The sequence below is a fragment of the Fulmarus glacialis genome, unplaced genomic scaffold, assembly GCF_000690835.1.
Source record: "Fulmarus glacialis isolate BGI_N327 unplaced genomic scaffold, ASM69083v1 scaffold5051, whole genome shotgun sequence".
In the NCBI taxonomy this organism is placed as follows: Eukaryota; Metazoa; Chordata; class Aves; order Procellariiformes; family Procellariidae; genus Fulmarus; species Fulmarus glacialis.
The window spans coordinates 52,145-68,308 of record NW_009192051.1 but is presented as its reverse complement, the minus strand read 5'-3'; positions in this window follow the sequence as shown (position 1 = coordinate 68,308).

Sequence of the window (16,164 nt, the reverse complement as noted above, 5' to 3'; positions counted from 1 at the left end):
TTTATGTCAAAGCCTTCCTGCGTGCTGAATAATGCATCTGAGTCTTTGGTGTTTCTCCGGACTACTCGAGTTGCATGTAGGCAGCTGGCTAGTTTGGTGTATGGTGGAGAGAGAAGCCGGAGCACGCTGTAAATGCTTATGTGAGCATGGGCAGGGCTGTGCTTATCCTTGAAGCATCATTGTCTATAGTTCCTACTTGTTACTTTAATATATTGGTAGAATTTAGTTAACTGGTCTCTGTGAACACAGAGATGTGAACACTGGTATCTGTAGGCTTTCTCTCTTACCTGGATCTCTTCGAAATGTGTTGGTAGGGAGCTTGTTGTACCTCTTAGGAATTGAAAGAGATTGCCATATGGTCCGGTATAGTTCATGTACACAACTGTGATCCAGTAAAGGAAAGGCAAACTCCCAACCTCCCTACTGCTGTTTCAGAAAGGAACAGACAGGAGGAAGTAGGAGTGAGAACAGATTTCTGGATAGATTGGTAGGCAGCGGGGTGAATTCTTAGCGCTTCCCACCAGAAGTTTATTCTAATAGGCATTGGGTTTTAACTATGTAACTGCTGCTCAGGAAGATGGAACACGAGGATCAAGAATAAATGCGTAAGTAGACTTACAGGGCTAATTTAAAATTAAAATGATAAAAGTATTTATTTCATGTCTGAAACAAGGCTGTCATGCTCTCAGCCTCTAGTTGTGTGAAGTTAATCATGGCTTGATTTTTTTGTTTTTAATTTCTATTTTTTTCAAACTTTATGTGCAACTGAATGTAAGCACTGCTGGCTATATCTGGAAAACACTACTGTAGCAGTATCCTGACTGAATGAGACTTTCCTAAGATTCACACCTGGTGGTGGAAGTGTGTGTATAATAGATCTACAGTCACTGAAATATGTCAAATGCAACAGAAAGTTTTTTTTCTTGGTGTCTGGGTCTCTTAAAGCAAAGGGTAATTTTGTCTCTTTGTTTCTACGCTGTACAGGAGGAACAAGTGGATTATGTTGGACAAACGGCTATGTTATTGGTCATCAGTTTCAGACTGATTTAAACCAGAGTTAAAGCAGTAAACAAAACAAAAAAAAAACCAAACAAAAAAGCAAACTATTTATAATTAAAATTTGTGTATGGACTAGAGAATGACTTTTATGGCTTTCCTCTGGATTAAAGATGAATTTATATATAAACGCCCCCCCCAATAGTTTAGGTAAGTAATTAGATAATTGTGTAAATCCTCATTTCTAGTGATGTATAGTTTCGGGCTGCCACTGAAAGGGATAGTTTGCATTCACCTACACAGCCTTGGCCTTAGATCTAAGGGGCACGTGACTGCAGGTGATTTGGGGCACTGATCTGCCAGAACAATCGTTTTAGGTTGATGGATTTTCCAGTTTGGTTGCGCAATCAGCTCACTTCACAGTTGCATACTGGTTTGAGTTAACACAAAGGAAGTAGTAGAATTGTGCCCCGGGTCTGGAGGAGAAGAAAGGGGTAGGGATTCAGGCTGGATTTAGGTGAGTAGGTTTAGTTGCCTTCCCATTATCCCACAAAATAAAATAATTTTTGCTGCAAACCTACAGATGCTGAATCTGGTAGAACCCTACATGTGTCACTGTTTAGACATCTCCTGTGAATAAAACCTTGCAATTAATAAGGAGCTCACAAAATGAGAGATCTATGTAGCATTTATGTGCTATTCATAGTATACTGTACTCCTATTGTATAACTGTTCAATGGAGCATCGCCCTTTAATTTGTCTCGTGGAGATGCATCGTCTGTCTGTGTCAAAATGCTTGCATGAGTGTAATCTGGAAGCTGTTTTTCTTCTGAGTGCCAGTGTACTGGAACCCAGTGTTTAAAGCTTGAAATTTATGGATTTTGTATTTCCTTGCTTTCTCAGCAAATAGTGAATAACCTTCTGTAAATAATGATCCTTATTAAAGGATGAATAGCTGCAAAACTTGAAGGGTTTTCATGGTGGTTTTTTTTCTTCTTCTTCTTCCTCTTTTGAAGAGGGGAGATTTGTATTTCCTCTCCCTTATGTGCTTGGCATAATAATGCAGGAGCACAAACTACAAAAAAAAAAAAAAAGTGGTAACAAGCAGCAGTGGTTCATGATGCCAGTAGTACTGCAGTTTGGAAAATGTGTTGTACCAGTAAATTGACTAGTCTCAATTAAAATTTAAAGAGTCTCCATTACAAGTAGTTAGTTAACAGTATAATCACTTCATTGATTTTTGTTATTCCTTAAAATGAATAAATGTTTTGTAGCAGAAAAGGTTCAGTTGTCAAATGAATTTTTCTAGGTTGTTCTTAACAGCTACTTTTGTATTTTAAAACTTTTTTTGGGTGATATTTCCTTGAATATTGGTGACTGTGCATCAATGAAGATGAGCTGATGAATCACTTCAGACAAATCACATTTGTTTGGCATATATTAAACTTCTTCCAAATAGAGGTTGCTGTAACACCTTTCCAGTAAAAAGATCCAGACTGAGTACTCTTAACCCTTGCTGAGTCTTATTACAGTTTGCATTCAGACTTATAAATTCATACAGTCGGACTACAATCTTTAGTGTTACTTTATTGTAACACTATCTGTACTTTATGAGTACAGATATGCTGTATCAGCATTTCAATCTGCAGCAAGGTAGTGCTCATTTCTTTTATCTCCGTGTTGAAAATACTAGGTTTTACGTGGATTGATAATGATATCAAAATTAAAAGCTACATGCGGGTTACATGTGCTTATAATTGCTTTTTATATTGTGATGTTTTTCAGTTGTATTTCTTGAAAATTGTGGTTTCTCTGCATTTCAGTTTTCACCACATTGTGGGATAAACTTTTTGTAGTGTTCAGAATATCTGTTTTCTGTGCTACCAGAGTTAAGCCCCTTGCATCTTCTGGAATCAAGAGTGCTTTTCCTTTGTGTATTCAGTCATTACATAAAGGAAATTCAGTTTGTTTTGTTAGCATGTAAACTGGGCTTTACTAAATACAAGGAGGGCCTAAACCTCTCGCAGTAAGAATTTAGAGAAAGAAAATGTACGTTTCTTGGGAGGAAGAAAACTATTCATAACTTTGTTACACGTTTGTCATCATTCCACATGCATGAAGCCAAAAAAAAAGGAAAATTTAAGAATTAAATTATGTTGATACTGTAGAAAGAGATCAAATGTGCCAAACTTTGTGACTTAAATCCTAGGTGATCATATTGCTAGTTGTGGCTTAATCTCAAAATACATATATAATGTAGAGAAGCAGTCAAGCTCCAACTGGACTTCAGTGTGACTGACCCCTTCTTTTCCTGATCCATACAGATTTATGTGAATGAGAGTTTGGCAACAGTTGCTGACGGTGAGGCAGATGCTCATAATGTGTTCAGACACCGCTCTGGAACTTGTGTAGAAGCATCGTGTCTACAGAACCACTTTGAGCAGTTATGAGATAGCCTTGTGACCAAGATCAGTCATTTACTGATGAAGGTTGGATAATTGTTCTGGATTGAAGTTAACCTTTCTTCTGGATTACTCCTGATTCACATCAGCTTCCCCGTGTTGATCACTGCAAAGTTGCAGAAGCGGTGGAGAAAGTGCATGCCAGGAATAAATGGTCAGGGCAAGAGAAGGATGGAGAGTGCTTCTGGCGACAGTGCCAAATCATGTTACTTTAAAGTGCTTATAACAATAACAGTAGTGCAGGTATGAAAGTTGCCTTGGTCTTGTTAGAAGAAGATAGTGTAGAACTGTCAGTAGTTTTGTATTCTTTCACCAGTCTCTGTTAAAGGACCTCCTGAAATCAGGCTGCAGAAAGTGGTTACAGGAAAGATAAGAAGAAATCTGATTGCTGTGCATTTTCATCTGACTCTGCTTACTCACTGTGGAAGTGCTTCTTAGAACCTTTCTTTCCACTCCTTCATGATCCCTAGCAGCTTTCCACCTGTGTTACTTAAAACTATTAATATGATATAGATTGTAGTACAATAGCTTGTATTTGCTGGAAATAACTTAATCCATATACAGTTAAAAATGAAAAATTTTAGTATTTACTGTGGGGTTTTTTATTGGAACCAATCTAACCAAATTTTTACTAGTTTAGATTTAGCTACAAGATTTTACACTTCCCTTTCAATGCAGAAAAAAAATCAGTGTATTATAGAAAGCCATAGCATAAGAATTGCAGTGATATGCTTTGTGATTATGCTTCTCTTATACAATTAAAACCAAATACTTTGTGTTTGTGCTGCACGCATTGAAGAATGGCACCCCGTTTTTCTTCATGTGTCTGCTTCTTGTTTGGGAAGAGGAGATGCTGTTTCCTCTCTCTCTCCTATTCCTCTACCTCCCCCACTTTTTTTTCTTTTTTTTTTTTTTTTTAATTTTATTTACTTGGTAGAAAAGAATTTATGCAAGCCATGTTCTCCCCCCCCCGCCCGATCTTTTCATGTTACTGACTTTTGAAACATCTATTACTTCATTTTTGTTATTTGAGTTCTGGCATTTTTAGCTCCCCTTTCTTCCCCTTAAATAACTCTTGGGCAATCTTTTCTTTTTTGTGCTTCCTAAGGAAACAACTGTGTCAGCTGTTCTTCTTTAAATATCAGCTTTTTATGTGGAATAGTCAATATCGTTTTTTTACTCAGTCTTTTGTGAAAATGCCTCATATAGATGGTTGTGTTGAGTACCGGTCACACAGCACTTGCCAGTCAACATATGGGTGAAGAAAACAAGGATGAACTACTTTAGTCATCAGGTAGTTAAAACTGCAGAGTGATGGTTCTGGAATCCTTTCACTCAAACAATCGCTTCTCTCTTGATTTTTCTTTTAGTCAATAAGTTTTTAAAAATAATAATAAACAAGTTTTAATAACACTGGAAGGAATGGATAAAAACTACAGGCAAATGAATTCTGTCTAGGAATTACTGCATGACTAGGGAATATCCTTTCTTCCCTTCAAACACAATAACTTTTTGATGTTTGAGCAGCCAAATTCAAGAAGCAGAGCCCACAAAAACACTATTGTACATCCTGTATGTAAAGCTCATGATGAATGCATTCCCAATGTTGGATTGTGAACTAAGTCTACAGAATTCTGTCAGATGAACTTTTACAATACAGCCAGTACTTCAGGCTTAAATTCCTAAATAGTGAAAATTTTGGCTCAAAAATTAGAGTATTTGTTAACATTACTAAAGAGGTTACTTTTAATATGTTATTGGTCTTTTGACCTTGCTTTTCCAGATGCATAATAAATGCTGATTGCTTCTCTTTAGCTAGTAAAGCAGTTAATGACTTCTCCTGGTTTATTGGGATTATTTGGACAGTCTCATTGCAGATAAAAGTACTCAAAATTCATTGTTATTTATAATAAGGGAAAATTATTTGTAATTCTTACTGTTTTAATAGTAGACCCTGTGCTTGGGATATGAATAGAAAAGGTCCTTCTGTTACTGGAATCAGAGCAAAAGTCCATAACAAAACACATGAGTACAAATGGAATGGCCAAATTTAGATTCCTGTTTCTTGAGTTTGATCTTCACCATGTACATCTATTTGTCCATTTCACCTTATATTTGTTGAATATATAATGTCTTCTTCTGTCTCTCTAAGCAGAGGTGTTTAATTTTCTGTTTGTACTTACTCAGTTACGCAGTCAGGATTCATTTTCAGTGCTGTTAAATACAAGAACACAAATATTTGTGGAACGCTTAATGTATATCTCATTGACTTAGTAAGATTTTTCAATTTTGTGCTTTATACTGTATTTTATAAACTACTTTATTACACCATATTTTGTGTAATAGAAGTGGCAAATAGCCACTTAAAACATTTTTAGCGTGGATAGCAATCTGTTTTGTCTAGTAAAACTACGCAACATAGATGTCAGAGCTGTACCAAAAAAAACCTGCCTAGTTTTTCCTACATGACATTTTTGTCTCATAGATTGACTGGAGCAGAAAGACCTTTCTTTTACTCCTTGCTTGGATTCTACTGTCTAAAAACTGTTTTGAGCTTGCGTTGTGTTGCACTTGCTTTCTTGATACTCTAATGATATATTTTGTTCAGTTTGACTTAGCTATCTCCAGCACCCTTTTCAGAACTTCCTCCTTATGATGAAGTCCCACCCCAGACCCATAACTTCTAATGATATTAATGGTTTTGAAAAGTCCAAAGAGGAAGCAACTAGATGTAATCATAACACTAAATCATCTCATGATCTCAGTGTTGTAACCCTTTGTTTAGGACTTTGTCATTGCCAAAACAAGGAAAATGTAGCTGGTGGATCCGTCTTCAGTTGCTGAGTAGACTGAGAGATTCAGTGATTATTGTAGGAGTTCTTATGACTAGCAATCATTTATGAAGTGTGAATGTATTCTTACTTTGTTTTGTTACATATTGTTTTGGGGGGGAATGCATGTATACTTTTTTTTATTTTCTGTGCAGTTGGCTACAAGTTTCTAAACTTTTCTTCTGGAACAGCAGCAAATAATACAACTTGAATAATCTTCCTTTTGAACTGAGAGGCCTTTCAGTGTGCTATGTTGCTCTGTTATGTTCGTGCATGACCCATGTATTCATTACATACAGCTTTTTGTGGAAACTTGTGAAAAGCATTACTTTAGCAGTAGTTGGAACGGGGAATGTAGTTACACAAGGCTTAGTTATGCTTTTTTGATGCATTATTAAAGTTCCTATGTTCTCTGACCTTCCTATGTTGTTCTGAATCACTTGTTTCTGTGCTTGAGACTGCTGGCTAGGATGCTAATTATTACTGAGATTATCAAACATAGATCATACAGTTATATATGGCTATGTAAGTCACATTGTTTATGCTGACGTATTGCAAATATGAAGGGCACACCATTAAAACATTTTGTATAATCTTATTAATTTTTTGTTTCTTCTCCTTTGATGGATTATTGTAATGGAAGTCTTTGCATTTGTCTTTCACTTGTTTGTCTCAGTTTATTTCCTCTATCCCAAATATTCATGGTTTCTTAAAACTACAAAAAGACTGATTCAAATCAGAGTGTGGTACTGCATAGCAGGGGAATGGTAGCTTCCTTTCGGTCACTGAACATAGACCTTTAAAATAGATCTGTAAATTCACAAGCTATCTTCCTGAAGGCTTGTTCAGATTTTCTTTTTTACTCTGACTTTGGTGCTATTTGTTCAGCATTTTGCAGTTTGGCTTGCAGTCTTTCTGTTTCATTAGTGTGGATATTTGATTTGCCCATTTGTGTTTGTGTGTGTGTTTGAAACATCCTTTTCGATGTTTGGTTTTTTCTTACTATGTTAAAAAGAGCAATTTAGCATTAGGGATTTTCCTAGAATATAATTTACTTTGCAAGATCACTTTCATATGGGCAGGTTAAAGTCCTTGAAAAGCTATGTCAATGTAAATGTTGAGACAAGCTTTAGATTTAACAATATCAACAAATAATACTACAGTTTTAATTCACATAGTTTTAAAACACCATTTCTTATACAACATTCATTAGCAACCTCACAGCTCAGCAAGACAGTTAAAGGAAGATTATTTTTGTAAGTGTGGATATGCTTTATTTGGTTTCAGGTTCTGTTCCTTTTCTGTGCAGGCTGAGTGGGAAATGCATACCAGGAACGATCTGGACCTTTTATAAATTTGTTTTAATGTAACAAGATTAAAATTTAAACTTTGTGGTTGCCTACCTAATACCAAGTGTTGCTTGAGATGAGTAAACTCAGTGGGACTGATGCTTTTTTTCTTCCATAAATGTATTGCCAAAAGATTAAGAGTATGTAGCAGCTTACCAGCTGCTCTGTATACCAATATGTACTCAGGTCTTTATTGAATTAACGCTCATTACAAATGGTCCCTGTCCCAAAGAGTGTATAGTCAGGACAAGCTGAAAGAAATTCAGACATAGTAAACATAAAATCTGAGACAATGTTTTCTAGTGTGTTAGAGAAAGTATAGCAGGGTCTACTTGGTTTGTCCTTCATTTTTGCTAAAAAAGTTCTTATGTGTGTTAGGAGGAGAATAATAGCTTTTTGGACATTTGTGGAGCACTATTCTTAAATGCAAGGAGCAGTGGAATAAAAAGTGCACAGGTACTTGTTTGAAAATAACATATTCAGTACAGTCTGTCATACCTTCTTAGAGTAGCTAAAATTGTTCGTAAGGAATCTTACTATGGTCTTCTTTCAATGTGTTAGTTACCTTCATCTTATTTTAGTGGTCAAGAACCTTATTATAGAATGACTTGTTGATTAATGCATTCACATCTCTTGTTAACAGGGTATCCAGAGTCCTTAATCTTGATGGCTAGACGACTAATAGCTTTGACTATGAGGGTGATCTAATTGTACTTGCATACTTGGTTGAAACGCAGGGACTTTGTGAGTATGTAAGACTGGAGGAAAATGGCCCTGAGAGAAGAGAGAATTCTGACTTGTTCAGGTATAACTATTACCTGAAAAACTTTTCTTAAATTATGTATCATAAACTGTAGTAATTGTTACTATTCCAAGGAAAATAAAAGGCACAAGCTTCATTTAATAATAAAAAAAAATTTCCTTCTAGACTGGATGGATGTTGTCTGATGACATTTACTGGAAGTGTCAAGTTGTCTTAGTTTCAGTGGAATCTGGCTTAGGCTGCAAACCTGTGCTTGTCCTAAGTTTGCTGAAGTGCCGGAGAAAATTAAAAGCTTGTCTTCCATCATTTCTTTAGATGTTCCTCTGTTTTTGCAAGGTTGGAAAGAAATGGTAACTTTTCTTATCTAAAAAATTAACTCTTTCTCTTGTTTTATTTGTGGGCTTTTTCATCTTTATCTACGTGTTTCCAAGGTAAGCAAGTCACAATTAATACACAGAATGACTACCCAATAGCTTGATTGCTACTTGATAAGAAACAAAATTAGAAGAGGTACAGACAGTTCTGTGCTATAAATGGAGTGAAGAGATTCCTCTGATCTTCAGAAATTCTGGGGTAAGGAGGAAGAAAAAACGATGAGAATATATAGAGGAGAAGGTGGGCTGGGATGAAGAGTGGGTTTTTCTGGAGTTCATGGCTGTCAGCTTGTAAAAATGAGGTGAATTTAGGGTTTTCTGGAGGAAGCCCATTAAACTTGGGGGGCATATGAGTAGCAGGATCTGGCCACTCAAATTCTGTTATCCCATCTGCCTAAAATTGGATGGAATTTAATGCAGGATTCCCTGGTACCAGCAGTCCTCTGTTGTTAAGCAGGCAGCTGTGGAAGTGGTTAAAAAGCATCTTCAATGTCCGGCTCATCTCACCAACTCTTACAAAGGGCAACTACATACTATATACTATCCTTTTAGTTCTGCTACACATGTCCAAAACCTGCGGACCCATCTTTGGATGTTACTTTGGTTCTTTTTAACTTCTCTGGGGAAGGGTAGAAAGAAAAATAAGTTTGTTTGGGATTTTTATTTGCTTGTGTATTTCATATCAGCTGCAATTTTCTAAATAATATGCTTTGACCAGATGGTGTTACAGAACCCATACTATTATGAAAACTTAGTCCTCCAGAAGGCAGTTTCTTTAAAAGAGATGGAACCCAAGTATGTGTCGTGATCTCCTTTCATCTGCTAAAATATTACTTCATTTAACCAATCCTCATGGATGACATACAGAAGTAATAGAAACTAGCTACAATTATTAAACAAGAGGAGGTGCTGGGGAGCAGGGCTAAAATGTTCACGGAAATGTCAAATATCTACTTTGTGTGTAATTTTCATGGTTTTCAAATCTTTTTAACAGCTTTTCTGTTCTTCATGTGCTCTTGTGCTTTGCAAAAGCTCTTGTGGTAGTAGCCATTCTTCCTTGCAGCATTGGTTACTTTACACGGTCACAAATCTTAAGTTGTCTGTATTCAAATAAGAATAGGGTTCTAGTGCTGCAATTTTTTTCTGATGTTGTGTCCAAGAGAACACTTCATAACAACAATACACTATTTTGACAGTTTCCCGTTCTGGACACTTGTTCATTTGTGTCTCATTTTCCCTTTTGAATTGTAGGTGGACTGCCGAACACCTTGTTTTACAAGCCTCTCCTGCTAAATAATAATTGTGTAGTCAAGTATTTTTGGCTCTTTCAGGGTACCGGTTATCCTCTCCTTATGTAATACAATTTCCCACGTAGCTTTTTCCTTCTGCCGTTTTGGGTTCACGCCATTTTGCTTGGTAGTTCAGGTTTCTGAAGTAGGTGGTGGTGGTGGTGGTTGTTGTTGTTGTTGTTGTTCAAGAAGGAATGTCCCATTCAGGTTTTCTGGCAAAGTCCAAAGCTCTTCAGTATATCAGTGTGGATATCAGTATCCTAAATGTAACAGCATTTGTCTATAGTTCCTCCTGAAAATCCATGTCTTTTCTTGTTAACCTCCTCACAAAAATAAATTTCCTAGGCGTAGTAGCCACACATGGTTACTGGACCTCCTGTCTTCACTGTGAAGAATACCTGTTGCCTCTCTCTTAAAGGAGAAAATCTGAGAAGTTTTGCCTTCTACCAGCATAATAGTTTGGTGTATATTCTGATCTGCTGGTATAATTTTGAGAGGAGAAAGGTAACAGTCATGTCAGGCAAAGCCTCATGTAGTAGTTGTTATTATGGCAAAAAATATATATACAGCAGTTTCCTTTTCATAAAAAGTAATAGGATATGCTGTCATATGTTTTTCTGATGTAAATTATGTCTTCTTTAGTACTCATGCTATATTTGCATCTCCTTCTGTTGTAGATAAGTCATTGATGTTTTGTGCCAGTGGCAGTCATTCTCTAAACCTTCAGTAACAAAGGGCTTTATATCATTAGCAGTGTACCAATACGTTCATGCGATACTGTTGAAATTAATTATTTTTTTCTAAATTGAGTCAATACTCAACAAATGTTATCTGCAAGTAAAATAGTCTTTAGCTCAGTGGTCTGGTAGTACCTTTTGGTACTTTGGGCATGCATGTACTTGAGCACTTCTCTAGCTGGAAATCATAAAATCTTCTGCTAAGCTGTTTGGATAATAAGAACCATAAAAAGCCAAGTGTGGTTCATGTATGCTCTTCACGTATGCTCTTTGCGTGAGGCTACAAACACATAAGTATATTGCACCAGAAGTTGGAGGGGTTAAAGTACGTGTGTAAAGTGCCAGTCAAAGGTAAAGAGCCTTGATCCATGACCAGTTCACAATCCATGACCAGTTCACATTTGGAGATCAGCCTGGAGCTGATACTTGCGTGCCAGCAAAGATAACGTAATTTCATAGCGGAGTGTGTCACAATTTTTCAGAATGCCTTGTTTTTTTCCTTAGCCTTGTCAGAAGTGTTTAAATAGCAGTTGTGCACAGTGACAACTCTTACTTCAAAGTATCATGAATTCTCATAAATTAACTCATATTAGTTATATTTGTAAAGTTGTATTTTATTGAAATTGCTGAAATATGATATTAAATAAAGAATCACAGATTAATTGAGGTTGGAAGGGACCTCTGGAGGTAACCTTGTCCACCCCCCTGCTCAAGGAGGGCCACCTAAAGCAGGTTACCCAGGACTATGTCCAGGTGGCTTTTGAATATCTCCAAGGATGGAGACTCCACAACTACTCTGGGCAACCTGTGCTAGTGCTCAGGCACACTCACAGTGAAAAAGTGGTTCCTGATGTTCAAATGGAACCTCCTGTGTTTCAGTTTGTGCCCATTGCCTCTGGTCCTGTCACTGGGCACCACTGGAAAGAGCCTGGCTCCCTCTTTGCACCCTTCCTTCAGGTATTTATATATGTTATAAGATACCTCCGAGTCTTCTCTTCTCCAGGCTAAATTGCTGTCTCAGCCCTCCCTCATATTACAGATGCTCCAGTCCCATAATCATCTTAGTGGCCTTCACTGGACTCCCTCCAGTATCTGCATATTGCTCTTCTACTGGGGAGCCCAGCACTGGACATAGCACTTCAGGTGTGCCCTCACCAGTGCTGAGTAGAGGGGAAGGATCACCTCCCTCGACCTGCTGGCAACGCTTCTCCTAATGCAGGCCAGGACACCATTGGCCGCCTTCGTCTCAAGGGCATGTTGCTGGCTTATGTTCAATTTGGTGTCCACCTGAAACCCGAGGTCCTTTTCTGCAAATCTGCTTTCCAGCTTTGAAAGAAACCATAATGCTAAATATTTTTACCAAAGCTAACAGGGTCAGTTTCTTGTATGGTTCAGTTTATAATTCCACTTCAAGATCCACCTTTCTTGATGGTGATGGTAATAGTTTATAGTACTAAAAAACGATTTGCGATTGCAGTTCATTTGTCTTAACAAACATTTCTGAGATCACTGTTATTATTTTTCAGTCCTATATTAAAATAGAAATGTGCAAGATGCAATACAAATAAAAGAATTGTAATGCTTAATATGAATCTAGGAGAGGGAAGATTTGCATACTGTTGAAACTGGGTTAAAATAAATGTCTTGCAACAAGATAGCTGCTTTTTTTTTTTCCTCCTTCAACATCTCTTCCCCTTTTTCTCAGGGAAAAATGTTTTGGCAGAAAATTCTTAACCTTCATTCTCTTTTGGATTGCTAATGGAAGAAAGGACAAATGTTGTAATAATGTTTGGTATCTTTAATTGGCTTGATATTACACATAAGAAATACTCCAAATTATCAAAGTAATTTATTTTTTACAAAAAAAGCCATAGTGATGAAATTACAATTGTATTCCTCCCCCCAGCCACCAAAAGCAGGATAGCTGAGCTGAATGTCCCAGCCTGTCGAGGTCAGCAGAGTGCTTCCTAGGCTTGAACGACAGTTTGGTCATCCAGGTCATAAGTCAGTTTGGGCCCAAGATCGTTACAACGGTATAAACACACAGCTTTTGGAGGGAGGAGAGAGCCTTTAAAACCTGTGGTCAGATTTTAATGCTTGATGCTCGTAAAGTTGATGGCAGGCAAGGACTGTAAATCTTATATCTTTCCTGTCCGCTTGTGGTTTGTAGCCCTTTGTTTCTGCCCCCTGATGCTTTCTCAGACTTCTTAGTTTATACCACTCCAGCTTTTGATTTTGGTACAAGAATCATCTTCACTTGCTAATATTTTTAGAATGAAACTTTACACAATATGCTATGCTATCTTAAAATTACTTCATTTCAAGTTTAATAGGTATACTGTTCAGACACATGCTGTGCTCTTCAGTAGCTCTTAATTACTAGGGGAAAATAAGACTGTAGATAACCTTTTTTTTTTCCTTTTTTTTTTTTCTGGTTTGTCACAATTTATAAATCACTGTAGTCACATAAGAATACCGTACTCTCGTCTCCTTACTTGAGATGTTAACTCAGCTAAGTCAGCTATTAGAGAGAAGATCTGTTTCCATAGTTGTTAGGAATTGATCTTGAATTCCGGTGTGGTTGTCTCCAGCCTTCACTGGTGCTCAACACTGACTCTTGGGAAGCAGCATGCTCCTATGGACAGAATCCTATTTGGCTTTTCCTGTAAGCCTTGCTCTGCCTCGGGAGTTTCCAGTGGCCACAACCGAAATCAGGGGGTCTCAGGAAAGGTTGGATGTGATACAATAGGTTTGGGCCTGCTGTTGCAATGCTGCTCTTCATGCTACATTTTCATGTGCTTGTGGTGGTAGCTCTAATAAAAGGTTTTATAAGAGCAGTGCTCAACTGATGGCCCTGTTTGGTTGGTTTTCTTTTGTTGAGTTATTCCTGATAGAGCTGCTAAACATCCAAGAGTAGGTAAAAATGCTAGGCTGTAGAGGTGGTGCTGGAAAACACAGGAACCTTGTCTGCCCTTTTTCCCACAGCTAAGCTGCGCTGGCAGTTTAGCAGTTTGTTCTGAAATTCCCAAAAGTAGATGGGGCTATAACGCTTAGAGATACATCTGGGTGGCTTCGGTAGCACCAGTAGCGTGACAGGCAGATGCTGTTTTGTTTGCAGAGGATTCTGGTAATGGAAATCACTCTTCAGTCCTGCTGCTACTTGGTGGCTAATTGCAAACCAGCTTGTATTGTTACTATAAATAGCTATTGTTACCAATTGTGAGTTCCTTTAAAATATAAAAAATAATATTAAAAAACCAGCCAACAACAAAAACACAAAACTAAGCAATCTTTTCATAGTCTTTGGCATTGTTGCAAATACAGTAATGAATTTGTCTAGTTAATTTACAGGGTGATTGTCTAGAAAAACTGTTTTGTTTCAATTTAAGAGGTTATTCATTAAATACTACCTGTTGGGGAATTTTATTTTGGCTCTTGCACTAATGCAGTGGATTTGACAGTAGTTTCTAAAATATTTGAAAGGATAAATGTTGTTTAAAACAGTTTAGAAAATATAAAGGCAAAACACAAGATTGTTAACTAGACCAAACCAGGCATCTCAGTATAGGGAAGAAGGAAAAAACCCAACACTGACAGAAAACTTCTGGCAAATGGAAGTAGCTAAGCCATTGTATCCTCCATCTTTGCTTCTCCTTAGCAATTCTTGAAAAGAAAATGGATGTGGAGTGTAAACTTTCATTTTAAAAAAAAAAAAAAAGAAATTAATCCGTTGTAGTTCAAGTTTTCTCATGTAGCCTGAGTGAAGTTCTGTGATATCCCTAAATGACGCTTCACTGAACTCTTGCTGCAGTCTGTTGGTGTACAAAAGAAAGCTCTAATACTCAAATTTACAACCAAATTTATAGAATGAATAACTTTAAAGCTAAATGTGTGGTTCGCTTGGATGGAGAATAGCAAAGAGTGTGTAGGTTTAACCAATTGGTGCATCCTATTTGCTACTGTTTCAGAGGAAAGTCCTGGTGTCTTCAGTTTCTGTCAGAAGAGGCTCTTCACCTGAGAGAAATGAGACAAAAGACTACCTGTGTCTGAAGTGTACCAACTACAATCTGAAGTTATCTCTGAGCGAAATACAGTGATAGAGACCAATGAATGATTCAGCTTTCAGTAATAATATTAAGCATCAAGATATAGCCATTTTTATTTGCAGATGTTAGAATTGACAGATGCATACAATGAAGGATTGGATTTTTCTTGATTATATTTGTCTGCTATGTGGGAGGAGTTACTAAAAGATGTTGATACAGAAATGGTGAGAAACATTGACTGGACTGTCATTTTAACTATGAGGTTTAAGAGGGAGGAGGAGGTTGGTTTTCTGCTTGGAGGGGGCAAACATAGGCAAGTGAATTTGTTTATAGAGACTTTAAGCTAAAATTGGATAGTCTTGTTTTATTTCCCATTTTACAAACCATTATGTATTTAAGCTTTAGATGCTTGCAGCAAAATTGTGTTTTTTATATATATGTGAATCATATGTGTGAATCATATGTGTGTGTGAGAACGTAATATATTAATTATGCAAAAAAGCCTACCTTCAGTTATTTTGGGACATTTGGGGGGAAAAAAAATAAAGCCGTGATCATTTTAAAATACAACAGTTTGGTGAATTGTTATATCACAAATAATTTTGTACAGAAGGAACAACTTTGTCCTCTTCTAATATTTCCTGTTCAGTCCTTAAATTTGACATCACGAATGCTAACTGGCATAAGTACTTAAACCTACAATCAGAAATATGTTGCAAAAGATATCATAAAGCTTATTTCCTTTAAAGTGTTGGAATGTTCATTCACGGGCTATTACATTCATGCAGTAAACCATGCTTTGAATGTAGGATCTTATAACATCCTTGGTAAACCATAGGGTTTTTCAACTGATTTAGCAGCAAATTCGTAACCAAAACTAAAATATGTCATTTAATTTAAAAGAAATAAGTAAAAGCTGAGAGAGAGAGAAGATCACCAAAAACTCTTTTTCCAAGACTTTGAAAAAGGAATTTGGCTTTTAAGTAATGAAGTCATAACTATTTGTTTATTTTGTAAAAATGCTAAATGATGGAAAAAGCTGTTAAATTGTAAAATGCAAGTAATTTTCCACACACTGCAAATACAGGAGAGAACCAGCTAGTAGACACTGCAAATACTAGGTTTTAAGTAGCCGTAACTGGTTCTGTTGTTGAACCCCACAGCGTGTGTGTCCTGACCTACCCTTGCAAAGGACGGGTTATGTGCGTGGGGAGGAGGGAAGGGAGGGAGGGAGGGATGGACGAAGGGAAATGGGGTTTCTGGCTAGAAGCCTGTTCTTGTTTAGATTTCAGTGGCAGAAGGCCTGACCTCTTTCTG